The 14,803-nt window shown below is 41.2% G+C and overlaps 1 pseudogene; it reads left to right on the plus strand.

Annotated features, from left to right (window-relative positions):
• The window catches only part of LOC115066807, a 73,335-nt pseudogene that overhangs the window by 21,843 nt on the left and 36,689 nt on the right, over positions 1-14,803 (plus strand).

Consider the following 14,803-nt stretch of genomic DNA (forward strand, 5'->3'; position numbering starts at 1 on the left):
TAGACTTTGTGACTTTAATTGGCTTCTTGAAAAAAACAGTACTATACACTCACCAGAAAAAATTGTGCTGACTTCAGAAATAAAATTATTCTTTCATTTAAAAACTATGACTAGGCTTCCAAGTATTGCTAGATGCTTGAGGCAAATCAACATCACACAATAAAACCCAAGCAAACCCCCAGAAAACAACAAATTTTTTTTCAAAGATTGAATTGTATTTTTAATTATGTGTATATGTCTGCCTATGAATACGTACATGTGACTGCGGGTACCTGAGGAGATGAGAAGAGGGCATCAGCGCCCTGGAGCTGGAGTTACAGGCAGTTGTGAGCTGTACAATGAGATTGCTGGCAACTGCACTCTGGTCTCTGCAAGAGCAGTATGTGCTCTTGACCACTGAGCCATCTCTCCACCCCCCCAGAAAAAAAACTTTTGAAAATAATTCTAACGTGTGTGCTCAGAAGATTCAAAAAGACATTACAGCCATAAAACAAATTCTCTATAAATATAAAATATTTAGACAGCAAGAGTTATTACAAATTAATGATATGATTGCTAAAGTAAGAGGCCACTGTGGGCCCGCCCCCCGCAAGCAACACGATGGGGGCTGAGGAGAGGCAAGCGCTGCCGTCCCAACCCTCTGTTCCCGAGGCACCACCAGGGAGGCAGGGAGTCTTGTCCAGCAGGATCTCATTTATTAAGCAGCAGGCAGGTGTTTATATACATTTGTGAGTATTGGGTGTTTTGCCCCCCATCCTCCCCGAGTCCTGATTGGTCATAGTTATAAGCCCCAATTAGCATTTTAGGTTTTTGTGCCCCCGATCAGTTAAGTTTTCAATTCCTATCTCCCTCTGCCCACGTGGCGGGGCCAGTGGTGGGGGTCTCCTACCCACCGGCTGGATGCGGTTTTTCTTCCTCATAGCAGGTCCAGGTGTTGAGATGAGATACAGGAGTTGGTGGGGGCCCACCAGCGGTCTTTTGAAGTTGGTCCAGCTGCTTCTTTTGGCCTTTTTGCCCTCTGCCTTCTGCCTCAGGCCCCTACAGGCCACCAGAAAAGAGAAAAAAAAAAAAAATCAAAGAAAGCCCCCAGATCCACAGATCAAAAAGAGAAAGAGCCAGGTGTGGTAGCACATGCCTATAGTCCTAGCACTTAGTAGGCTGAGGCAGGAGAATTGCCACAAGTTCAAGACCAGCCTGGGCTATGATCGAGCAAGTTCAAAGATATCAACATAACCTACCATCTAGAAAAAAATTGCAAAAAGGTGGAAAATATCAGAGGAAACAAACAAGAGCCAGCAAGGATCAATCCAGTAGATGGAGCATCCATTTAAAAGAGTTCAGAAAATCAACATGCAGAAAATGAGAAAACGAAAACAGTAAAAGAAAAACAGAATAGAAGACAAACAACTGGAACTTGTCAAAACCTAAACATATCCCAGTTAAAGCTAAGAAACACTGAAAACTGGCTATAAACTTCCAGCAGTTGGGTGTGGTGGCACAAGCCTGTAGTTCCAGCACTCGGGAGGCAGAAGCAGGTAGATGTCTGAGTTTGAGGCCAGCTTGGTCTCCATAGGAAATTCTAGGCCAGCCAGGCTACACATTGAAACTGTCTTTAAAAAAAAAAAAAAAAAAAAAAAAAAAAAAAAAAAAAACTAATATGTGGGTGACCATATTAGTTACTTTTCCTGTTGCTGTAAAAATAAATAAATAAAAAATCCCCTGACAAAAGCAGCTTAAGAGAACAGGAGTTTATTTCCATCTACAATTTGAGGGGATACAACCCATCATGTGGGGCAGAAGGAATGAGAGGCAGCTGGTCACATTGCATCCACATTCAGAAAGAAGAAAGTGATGAATATTATTGCTCAGTTTCCTTTCTCCTTTTTGTTCAGTCCAGGACCCCAGTCCATGGAACAGTGCCATCCATCATTAAGGCAGGCCTTTCCACCTCAGTTATCATAATATAGACAATCCCACACAGGCATACACAGAGGCTTGTCTCCTTTAGGTCCTATCAGGTTGACAATATTACAGTGCAGTGATCTTGTGACAGTCGCAAAAAGTCCCCTGGGAGATGGCTGGTCAGGAGGATAGACTCTGGCCTGGATGAAGACCCAGCTTTCCAGTTTTGCTGGCCATAGGACCATCCCTAAGAGGGCCTATCCTAAAGAGATAGGTGGAATATCTAGTGTGTTGATGAGATGGTGAACTTTCCTGCCCAGAATCCCGCCTCTTAGTGCAGTTCTTGTGGATCCCACCAGTCACTGGCATGGGCTCTCTGTTAAGTCTTGCCCACTTTTCTGAATTATTTTATAAATGAGACTAGGTTCCCTCTAGAGAGGACCCTCGTTCTCCCCTGTATCATCTTGGAGACTCCGTGAGGACAAGAAAATTCTAATAACTTATTTAGTGGCCATGCAAGGAGCTTTTACCAGTGTGTAGAGATTCTGAAGGCAAGCAGGTAAGCCCCTTTATCTTGGTAGTTTTGAGGCCATAAACAGCTCTGCCTTTCTGAGAAAAGGGGGAAAAAGTTTAAAAGAATCATTTCTTCTCTGTTGGACTTCTCAGGTATTTGGGTTTTTTTTTCCTCCACAGTGGTTTTCTCCAAGAACCTGGAAGTCTTTGGATTAGGTCTCGGGGGAGAAGTGAACAATCAGATGGGCTTGGGAAGGTTACTCCTTAGACCTTGGATTATAATGATGGGCACCAAGCACTGCTTAGACCATATGGTCCAAAGGCAGCTTCTTTTCTAACTGAATCTAAGGAATGTAAATTTCAGCAAACATGGAGAGTCACAGGCCATGCTTGGGTGGGACATGTGCTCTCAGCAACAGCCCAAGTATGTGCTCTGGACACAGCTCCCCTTCCTTCTGCTTCCTTCACAGGTTTCTTTTCCAGCAACAGCTTCTATCTAGAAGCAAACCTAGAGGACATCTAAATGAGATCCAGAGGACATTGCTTAGCATTCACAATTACAATTGGTAGTAAGAAACATTGACTCCTCCTTAGTTTGAGGCCGTAAAATTCCTTAGTTTTCTATTCTGGGTCTACACACCTGAGGGTAGTTTCTTCCGCTATATCAGTCTAATTTAACTGGGTGCTTTCTCAGAGAAAAAGGGGTGACTGTTCACATTTAATCTATGAGATATGTGTACCCCATAGGGCTCAAGCCCTGTCTGGGGATGGGCACATTTTAACTTGGAGTCAAGCTCACCATAGGCAAAAGGTAGCCTTGTGGCTTTGTCACCAACTTGGTTGATGACATCATCAATATGGAGATAGCCCCATGACTTGGCCACCATCTTGGTTAGTGATATCTTCAGAATGGCCAGTGACCCATGTGACCTTGCTGCCACCTCAATTAATCCAACACATAATATAAATCAAAATGGCAGTACCCAGAAACTCACTGGTACTACTGAGCCCTAAGGGAACATACCCACCCTGGGAATTCCCTGGACTGCAGGCATTTGATCATTTGTTCCAATCCCCTTGCAATTTTTTTCTTCATTTTGGTTTTCACCTTGGATTCTTGATGGGATAGGAAAATAGGAAAACCAGAGATTCCAACACAGTCTCTACTCAATGCATTTTTATGTCAGACTAAGAGGTAATACCAGATTTCCATGGTGGGATTTTTACATTTTGACATTGTTTTACACTATTTATTACTGGTTTAAAACAAGAATTATTTCGGATTTTCACATTGTTTTGACCCGTTTCTGGATTTTACATTGTTTTGCATAATATGTTTGATGGTTTCTAAAGGGGACGCAAGAATTTTTCTAGCCATATGCCTCCAACACTAGCCAGCTCCCAAAGGGAGCTGACACTTTGTGATGGCTAGACCTGGAAATCTCATGTGAATTTGCAGCTCCCCAGGGCCAAACCTTACAAAAGACAAGCTGATACCAGCAGGTAGCTGCAGCAATGAGATGTAAGAAGGGATAGCCTGCTTGGATGGGAGGGTTAAGATGAGGGCTCTGCTGATCTTAATCCCTACCCTTTCTGCACTATGATTCCAAGCATATTTTTCTCTGAGATAAAATATTCTTTCTGTCTCTGAGACGTGGTTGCTCCATGCTCACTTTTGTTCCTGCCCCATCATGCTCTGGCACCTCTGCTTTTCACTTTCTAGTTATGGTGTCATGGACAGACTAAAGAGAAAATGCATTCTGATATCATTTCTTTCCAAGTTCTTTTAAGTACCATTGTTTTCTCTGTTCCTTATTCTCCAGATTATGGGTACTGAATCCAAGATTATTTATGATGAATTATAGCATAGTTTTTCTAATCCAGAAGACTGAATGGTAGCTCTCTTTATTTAATTCAAAAATTAAATATGAACTGACAAATCACAAATTTTAGAAAAAGGGTCAGAGGAAATGTTTAAGAGGATATTAAGATTTAGTCCATGAGCAAGCCAAATTTGGAAACCTTCCCTAATTTATATAATCTTTAGAAGTTGACTGACTTCTCTGATAGAATGAGGGCCAATATTTGCTAGAAGTTGACTGACTTCTCTGATAGAATGAGGGCCAATATTTGCTCCAGAGGTTTTATGGATGGTAGGTCCTGCACAGGCAGGATAAGATTAACCAAGCAACATGAAGACATAATACATTAAGGTCACAGGGCATTCAAGAGTCACATCTTAGAGCAAATAATCTGAACAGACTCCCTATTCTTTAAGGTCACTAATAAAGAAGGAGAGGATACAGGTACCCAAGGCTGTGTTGGCAAAGATAGGAAGATAGTGACTAATCCAATATGTACCATCTTTTCTCAAGGTCACTCAAGGGGAAAGGATAAGAGGATCTCCAGAGGACACTCTGGATAGGGTGGCAAAATATTTGGGAAATATCCCAAAATATCTTTTGTGTCTTATAGGTGGGTAGCCATGTGTCATACAGACCATACAGGCAAAATAACTCAGGCCAGACTAGGAAAGGCTCCTCAGGCTATATCCTTACCCACTGGGACCTCCTTGATCCACAGACCTTAAGAAAGAAACACGGATGTTTTTGTTCACTCAGGACTGGCGTGAATATAAACTAGAAGACAAAAAGTGATCCCTAATGGGAAATATCAGTAGGGAGGGTACTTATTAAGTTTTTCAGGTTGTCTGCATCAATTTATAGACAGAAACTAACTAAAGGTATAAGTTTTTGTGCATCTGGTCACCTCAAGTACATCCAGAGAAGACTCCAGGCTTGACACTGGTAAAGGCAGATACTTTTGTCAGCTTGATCATAGGTGTGCACTGCCGTTCACCCATAGCCTTATAAAGCTGAGAAATTTCAGAAGATGACTTTTTAAAATCAAATGTTCTGACTGTTGTCAATCCCCATTCCCAGTGCAAAATCCAACATACCAGAAGTCTCACCTAGACAAATGTATATATGTTATAAGGAGGACAGGTGCTTTCAGTCCACCGAGTAGTCACTGGACTCAGCAACAATTCCTTTATCCAATGTAGATAACTGGGCTCAATTTTACAGAGAAACAAGTGCCTTTTTGTATATAGCTTATGGTGGTAAATTGCTGTGTGTTGTTTGAGCTCACTGAGAAACTGGCTCTGGAAGTAGGATTGGCCCTCCCATCTCAGACCCAAGCAAGTTTATGTTAAAGTCTTCTCCAAGACTCTTGTCCTGGGTCAGACTGGCCTCCTGACTCCATGACAAGGAAAAAGGAGAACAACAAAACAATCCAAAAGGAAAGGCACTGGGCCCTTAAGAACAGCTAAGGTATAAACTAATTTCTATAAAGGATATTTACCTCATGATATAAAAATGTCTCTAGTAAAAGTGGCTAACGAGATTCCCTATTTTGTCACAACAATAAGAAAAGTAACTAACTCAGACTAATACAAATGTATAAAGAGTACAAAGATTTATTTAACTAACTAATGAATGAACCAACAGGACAGATCAAAGAAAGAAACAAAAGACCATTTGCAATTCATAGAAAGGATAGAAAGGACACTGTGCTGAAAATTCCTGTCAGCAGCCCCAGCATCACAGTTTTTGTCAGTTGAGCTCTGCTGGATGCTATGAACATCAACTTGACAATGTTTTGTTATGTGCCTGTTGCTTCTATCTGCTGCTCCCACTCATTCAACACCTAAGGCACAGTTTTGATAGACCACTCTCTGAACTATATAAAGCAAAAAGGATGTTTGACTGTCTTGTGTTTTCTATAAGGTTTAACTGGAAAATCATAAAGCCCCAATGTGTATACAGGTAATATTTTTTATATTATGTTATGTGCATAACTTGGATTTAATCTTTTTATTAATAAAATGATGCTGCACAGCACTCTTTTCTGAGCCAAACAACCACCATCTTAGAAAGTCATCTTCATGACTTCAGCTATACCTACTTGCAAAAGATCGTCATAATTGGGCTTGCTGATTATTGTATGCCTGCATAGAAGGAGGAGTAAGGAAGGTCATTGGACCCAAACCTGAATATCTAGCTATTCTTCCCAGCCAGTTGTATGTAATTCTACCCTAATCACATGTGGCCTCCTGGTTTGGGGGAGGACTAAAGTATATAATCTGGGGATGGCTAGGGAGAGGGGGCTTGACCCATGAGGCTATTGGGAAGTCAACATCCATGATGGATAAAACTTTCCAGTGCAACTACTCACAGGTTACCCATGTGCCTATCAGTAACCTTTCATCCATGTTCTATAAGTAAGCTCAATAAACTCCTTTGTTCCCTAGGGTGAACTTTAATGTAATCAAACATTGCTTTGACACTAAAATCTTAGAAAGGGGATAAGCATTGTTTAGTACCCCAGGAGGAAAATTCTCACAACAGATGGTAAATTTGTTTAAGTTATTATGTCTCATGGTATTAAGAAAGGAAATGAAAAAGTGAAAGAAGATGTTAGAAGGATATTGAAATGGAGATGTTTTATTAAGAACTTATGTATGAATATTAAGATGACAGACTGTTTCCACAATAGAAAAGAAAATGAAAATTTTTATGCAAGTGATGAAGGTCTGAGTAGGTTTGTTAAGATATAAGAAAGATGAAACTTAGCAATAATATGTAGACAATCTTGAATTTTCTAAGACCAAAGTTCAGTCAACCCTCTCTACTCAAATTAATATAACTATTGATCTATTCTTGTTAACAATTATAAGGACTGATTTAGGGAAGAAAATATGTGTTTAATCAAGGTTTATTTAAGAGTGTTTGGGTTTTTGTTTTGTTTTTTGGTTTTTGGGTTTTTTTGGTTTTTGGTTTGTTTGTTTTTAATCCCTCGGGCTTTATATACATATTACACAGTAGTTAGAAGTGACAGACTGGTGTAATTGGTCTTCTTGGGTGTTTAATAACCATATTTGGAGGCCTATACTAACATGGTCAGAGGGACTTACAGGGAAAACTTTTTGACTTGTGCCGTCCAAGATCAACTAGGTCATAGGGGACTTTGCGGAATCCCTCAAAATGTTCTGTTTTGGTGATGAGTCACCTGTCCTCTTGTTCAGAGAGGTCATAGAGACCTCACTAGGAGGAGTCTAAACAGTGCCTAGTCTACAAAAAAGGAGGGTCAACACAGAGGAAAGTTTCCTCAGTTCTTTGGAGAAGAGTCATAGTGAGATAAGGCCTTTGACTTATCCTCACATAGATGGAACAACTGATAAAAGGAAGGCCAAGGGCTTGTCCCAAGTTCATGTGACTCATGAGGACCTTTGGGCCAAATGCATGGTCTTAATCACCCAATAGTAAAGAATAACCAAAGATTAAAGGGATTGTTATGTTTCTTTAAGAATTTAAGGGATTATACTTCCCAAACAGACTTAAGTCTATAGGAGATGTTATGTAGACAATTACTTTTCATTACTGATTTTAATAAAAAATGTTGCTCAGGTATAAGACTTTAAACCTTGGCCTAATTCAACACTACAATGCCCTCTTGCAGCCAAGAGAGACAAGTTTACTAATATTTTAACCTAAAAATTAAATGAAGACTAAATTTCTTTTCTCTCCATGTCTAGAAGCCATTTACAGGGATTCTAGCCACTCCAATAGCTATCAAAGTGACTGCAAGCAAATCCTGAGCTCACTACTCTGGAGTCCATCTCTGAAAGCCAAAGGAAAAATGAAAAGGAATTCAATAGGAATTCAATGGATGCATGCTCTTAGGAGTCTTCATCAAAAAATTATAACAGACTTTAATTTGGACACTTAAAAATTATCTTGCTCTGACTTCTGGTTTCCTGTCTAGAACTTGTAATGCTAACTACTTTTGCCTTTACTTTTCCCTCCCAGACATCAGTCAAGGACTTCTCTTTCTCTCTACAGCTAACAATTATGCACTTTGGGGGTCTTTTAAATAGACCTATTGAAGGAGTACTCCAATTGTCACACCCAACATGAAAGAAGCCAGAGTGGTCATCACCCCAATTCCCCACTGGCAATTAGGGGAACCTATTCAGAGGGTAGCATGGCAAGAACAAGCAGTTGAAATTTGTTAGACAGTTTAGGGTAAAAAGACTCCAAAGAGGGGCTGGAGAGATGGCTCAGCAGTTAAGAGCACTGACTGCTCTTGCAGAGGACCCAGGTTCAATTCCAAGTACTCACATGGCAGATACAAACCATCCTTAACTCCAGTTCCAGGGGAATCCAAAGCCCTCTTCTGACCTCTGCGGCATTGTATGACATGGGTGTACTCACATACATGCAGGCAATACACTAATACACATAAAATAAAAATAATAAATTTTTTTTAAAAGACTCAAAGAAAAGTAACCATTTTCTTTCTTGGCTAAAAGCCAAATGTCCTTGGACTTCTTTGCAGCCTACTCTGTGTCAAAAGCTAAAAATGCCAAAAATATTTGGGGACTGTGATTGGTATTCCTAAATACCTCTTCAGAGGAGGTAATGTTATAGTATCAAAAAGCCCCTGGGAAGAAGGCTGGTCAGGAGAATAGAATCTCTGCCTGGATGAAGACTCAGGAGGGCAGGTTCACCGTAAGCTATCCTAAAGATATGGGGGAATACCTAGAGTGTTAATGAGATGATCACCTTTTCCTGCCTGGAATCCCTGCAGTTCTTGTGGATCCTACCAGTCACTGACATGGGCTCTCCGTAAGTCTTGCCTGCTTTTCTGAATTCTTCAGAAAAGTGTAACCTCTCCTTTTCTTCTTCATATCTCTTTTCTAACCATGCTTTCCTAACACACGGCCCAACATTTTGTGTTTCTTTACTCCTGTTTAATGATCCCTTCTACTCCCTGCCATGTGGCTCTAGCCCACCATGTGTCTGACCTTCATTCAATGTTGGCTCTAAACCAGCATGGCTTCATGGTTTTTTTTCTTCTCCCTGCCATTCTCCTCCTCAAGTAGTTGCTGGGATTTATAGCTTGCCTGCCCTGAGGATTTTTCCTTAAATTCTAATAAAACTTCCATTTGAGTCCATTCTTAAATTCCTTTATGAATGAGTCTAAGGACACCCTACAGGGAAACCCTCATTTTCTCTTGCATCAGTCTTAACAGCCAAGTTAAACGAATCGCACAAAGATGGTAATAGAAAAACCGTGAGCACAGAGAAAAGCAGTTTGGAATGCCAGGTGTCTTAGCTTGTTCTTCATTGCTGTGACAAAACACTCTGACCACTACCAACTTGGGGAGGAAAGGGTTTATTTAGCTTACATCTCCCGGGTCACAGCTCATCTGGGAGCCCAAGGTAGGAACTCAGGGCAGGAACCTGGAGGCAGGAGCTGGAGCACAGGACATGGAGGAACGCTGCTTACTGGCTTGCTCCCCTGGCCCCTGCTCAACCTGCTTTCTTATGCAACACAGGCCCACCTGCCCAGGGGTGGCACCACCCACAGTAGGCTGGGCCCTCCCACATCATTCATCAAGAAGATGCCCTTTAGACATGGCCACAGGCCAGTCCAATAGAAGCAATTCCCCAATTGAGGCTCCCTCAACCCAGGTGTGTCAAGTTGACACTAAAGCTATCCAGCACACCGGGAAAAATGAACAAAGCTATGAAAGAAGTCACCATTCAAGCACACAAAAATGAAACTGTATCATGACTCTGATCGTCCTCCCTTTAATGGGGACTTAATAGCATAGAATTATGTCTTTTCTATGGGTCTAATCACATTATTTGATTCTGAAGAAATTAATTGCATAATCTTATTTTCAGTTGATTCATTGATTTCCAATTTTTTTTAAAAAATGATATAATAACAATTACAGAACACAATGTATCATGAACCTAAACAGTATGAAAGTGATGGAAGGCTGGCAAGAACTAGGCTGTGTTAAAGGGGGATTCGATACGCTATACTGGAAAATTAGGAAATACTGTCTGAAATGAAAAAAATTTTTTAAAGGTTGCCCTTCAAAAACATAAATTAAAACCTATGTTTAAACATAGGTTAAAAGCTGTCTGGCCCATCAAGAATGGTTAGACATGCCTTTAAGACCAGTATTCAGGAGCAGAGGCAGGTGGATCTCTATGAGATCGAGGCCAGACTAGTTTGAGATCAAGGCCAGTCTGGTTCCAGGCCAGCTGGAGCTACAGAGAGACCCTGTCTCAAAATCAACAACAATAGCAAAGAATTGTATAACTTGGGGCTGAGGGTATAGTTCATTGGTAAGCAAATGCTTTGCATGGATAGGCAATGAAGAAACAAGAGCAAAGTTAGGAGCCTGCTATAGAGAAGCTAGTTCTTCCTCTCCTGAGAGAAAAAGTCAATCAACACAATTTTGAGTTGAAAAACAAAGAAAACATGGATGAGCCAAACACCTAGAAACAGAACCAGTGACTTGCAGGCCTAGGTGAGTGTGCTGGATAGCTTTAGTGTCAACTTGGCACACCTGGGTTGAGGGAGCCTCAATTGGGGAAATTGCCTCTATTGGACTGGCCTGTGGCCATGTCTGAGGGGCATCTTCTTGATGAGTGATGTGGGAGGGCCCAGCCCACTGTGGGTGGTGCCACCCCTGGGCAGGTGGGCCTGTGTTACATAAGAAAGCAGGCTGAGCAGGGGGCAGAGGAGCAAGCCAGTAAGGAGCATTCCTCCATGGGCTGTGCTCCAGCTCCTGCCTCCAGGTTTCTGCCCTGAGTTCCTACCTTGGGCTCCTGGATGAACTGTGACCTGGGAGATATAAATAAACCCTTTCCTCCCCAAATTGGTAGTGGTCAGAGTGTTTTGTCACAGCAATGAAGAAACAAACTAAGACAGTGAGGAAATGGGAAGGACTTTACATCTTTTTTCCCAACAGTGTCTCCTATATCCAAGACTAGTCTCAAACTGGCTATGTAGCCAAGGATGATCATCAACTTCTGATCCTGCCTCCACTTCTCAAGTGCTGGACTTACAGATGTGTGTCACTTCACCCGGCTTAGGGTGTGCCAGGGATCAAACCTGGGCTTCATACATGCTAAGCAAGCATTCCACCAACTGAGGCATATCCCCAGCCCCTGTCCAGGAATTTCTTTGTCTCTTCTTTTTAATTGTTTGATGATTTCATACATCCATATAGTGAGTGTCTACTACCCATTTCCCTTTCCATCACCCCCACCACCCTGGTGCTGAATACAGCCCTTCTTCCCAATAAGACCTCTATTAATTTGATGTCTTTTTATTTAACTCACTGAATTTAATTATGGTTGTTTCATGAGTATGAGTGAAGGGTTGCTCACTGGAACATGATACCCAAGAAATTTGTTATATGACCCTGGGTATATGGGTATATACAATAGGTATCAAGTATTTACTGATAATAAATCATAAGTAATTTTATTTTAAAACAATTCTTTTGCATATATAATTTCACCATACATTAATGCTTAAAACAGATTTGCATACTAAGGAGATGTGCTTCTTTATTTTTACATGAACGATTAAACCTTGGCAGAATGGTTAATACCACACAATATAGAGCATCTTCAACATTTTTCAGTGTTGGTTGATGTTTTTGTTTTATAACCATCGATACTGAGAATACCATATAACATAAATACAGAGCACAAAATGGCAGAAGTATGTTTAGGCCATTTCAGAAGTTATTGAACATCTTGTTCTAATCTCAAACCAAAATCTATTGTTAGAGTAGCAAAAACCTTAAATTTAACTGGTCAAGACTATAAAATCTCTGGTCTATCTGTTGGAATATCCACCTTTCCAGTTTCACTGGTCAATCATCTGATCAGAGAACCACCCCTAGGAAGGCAGGTTCACCTGAAGTTATGCTAAATAGATGGGTGGAATACCTAGTGCTTTAATGAGATGAGACTTTTTCCTGCCTGGAATCCCGCCTCCTAGCACAGACCTTCTGGACCAGCTGCAGTCATATAATCTGTAAATCTTCCTGCTTTTCTGAATTCTTCGGAAAGACATACTCTCCCTTTTCTTCTTCGTGGCTTTCTTTCTAAACATGCTTTCTTTAAGGCTGTGGGCTACCCCTAGCATCTTGTATTTCTTTATTTTTCACTAAAGCTTCCTTCTCCCAGCCATGTGGCTGCCAGTCAGTCACGTGTCTGACCTCCACGCAGGCTCTAAATCTACATGGTTTCATGGCTTTCCTTCCTTCTTCCCACCATTGTCCTCTTCAAGGCAGCTGCCAAGATTACCAGCTCACCTGCCCTGAAGATTTTTCTTTAAAATTCTATAAAATTGTAAAAGCTTCTGTTTGGGTCTATTCTTAAATTCTTTTATGAGACTAAGAATCCTCTGGGGGATGTTCTTTCTCCTCGTTTCACTATTTAACAGTTTTTTTATGAAACTCAAGTCAACAATTCAACCAGAAATTTTTAAAACAAAACATTCTAACACAGAACAATCCCAAAACATAAATTTGATATTTACATACTGAGGAATAGTAGTGGGAAAATATGAAAGTCTTTGTTTTACCTAATTACACCATCACGTTTCTATAGGAGCAGAAAAACCTTGTATATACAGTAAAAATTCTGCAATTCACAGCATGCGGTAGTCTTAAATCTGAGCTGAGGGGTTTCAGGAAGTGCTCATTGGCTCTGTGGGTCATGACAGCATGCCCCGTGCAGAGTGTGGAAGCTCTGATGAAGCCACTATGTGGCATGGGTCAGCACTGCCAGAAACATCACAGATTCATTATGCAGGCGATTTTGAATTAATTTTTGATCATTGTGCCTTCAGAAACCTTTTCTTGTTGCCAAATTGTTCATGATCTCTTACTCCAATATGAGATCCGATCCACAGTTGAAGAAGCTGGGCTCTAGAGGGGACAATCATTTAAAGCAAGCTAGGTGAAGGCAATATGATTTGTGTGGTCAAAATCTTAGACTGGAAAAAGGAAAAAAAAAAATGCCTCATTGGGCTGTCACTTACTAGCTGTGTGGCCTCAAGAAAATGAGGAAAATAATTTTCCCATCCTCTAGGGATTTTGTAGTTTAAATGAGCTCACACTTAACTGTACACTTAGACCAAGCAGGAGATTAAAATTCGTTATTATTACAAGGGGCTGAACTGAAATTCAAGATAGGGTCTAAAGAAAGTCAGAAATGTGTTGGGCATCTTGTGGGGTGTTGACCCACAGATTGCAGATCTTTGTGTTCTCTAACTGATAGAAACTACTGATTTGAGCCAGAGAAATGAGACCACCACATTAGTGATGAAATATTCATACAAATCCTAGGAGCTAACGCATATTGAGCTAACACGTGTTGGTGCTAGAAGGAGCACAAAGCACTTCAGGAACATGATCTCCTCATTCCATCTTCAGACTTCATTACCCATTATCTCCATTTTACAGAAGGGGAAACTAAGGAATTATGCTAAACCACCTGAAAATGCTGGCCTTCAACCATCTTTCTACCTATGAACAAATAGCAATTTGGTATAATTAATTCCATAGCCAAGTAGCCCAAACCAGTTACCAGTAGAGCCAGGTTTCATGTTTGTGCTCCACCGTGTCTCCCGTACATAAGACCACTCCTGAGGAAGGTGTGAGGAGGTTCCCAAGATGACAAACCAGCCATCCAAGAGAAGAAAGGGCCAAACACATATACATGTAGGCTACTGTGGATTTTTGGTGTTGTATGAAAGAAGTATTGAATCATTCTAAATTATTCTAGTAGGTTGACAAGGGAGAATCTAGATTCATAGGACTTGATGCTATTTCAATTTGAGGAATCCCTGGAAAAGGGGAGTGGAGAAGGGAGGGGAGGAGAGGAGAAGGGAGAGGAAGAGGAAAGGAGAACCATGAGGAAAGGAAGGCAAGAGGAGAGGGAGAGGAAGAGGAGGAGGAGAGAGAAAGGAAAAGGGAAAAAAAGGTCTGGGGAGATGCTCCATGGGTAGAGTGCTTGCTATGTAAGCATGAGGACCTGAGTTTGGATCCCTGGCACCCATGGAAAAGCCAAGTATGGCAGTGCATGTCTATAGTGCTAGTGTCGGGTGATGGGGAACACACAAATCCCCAGAGTTGCCTGGCTGCCTGGCTGGCTGGTCTTTCCAAATCAATGAACTCCAAGTTCCGTAAACAGATCTTGCTCAAAAAAATAAGGTGGAGAGCTATAGAGGTAGATACCTGGAATCAACCTCTAGCCTCCACATACATGTGTATACACAAAAAGAAACACCACATGCAAAAAAAAGAACGGGAAGGGGAAATGTACATATAAAAACTGGTTATTGGGGCTGGAGAGATGGCTCAGCGGTTAAGAGCACTGACTGCTCTTTTCAGAGGACCCGGGTTTGATTCCCAGCACCCACAGGGCAGCTATGAACCGTCCTTAACTCCAGTTCCAGGGGAATCCAAGGCCCTCTTCTGACCTCCACGGCATTGCACAAC

This window comes from Nannospalax galili, unplaced genomic scaffold (genome assembly GCF_000622305.1).
Source record: "Nannospalax galili isolate Female #2095 unplaced genomic scaffold, S.galili_v1.0 scaffold383, whole genome shotgun sequence".
NCBI lineage: Eukaryota > Metazoa > Chordata > Mammalia > Rodentia > Spalacidae > Nannospalax > Nannospalax galili.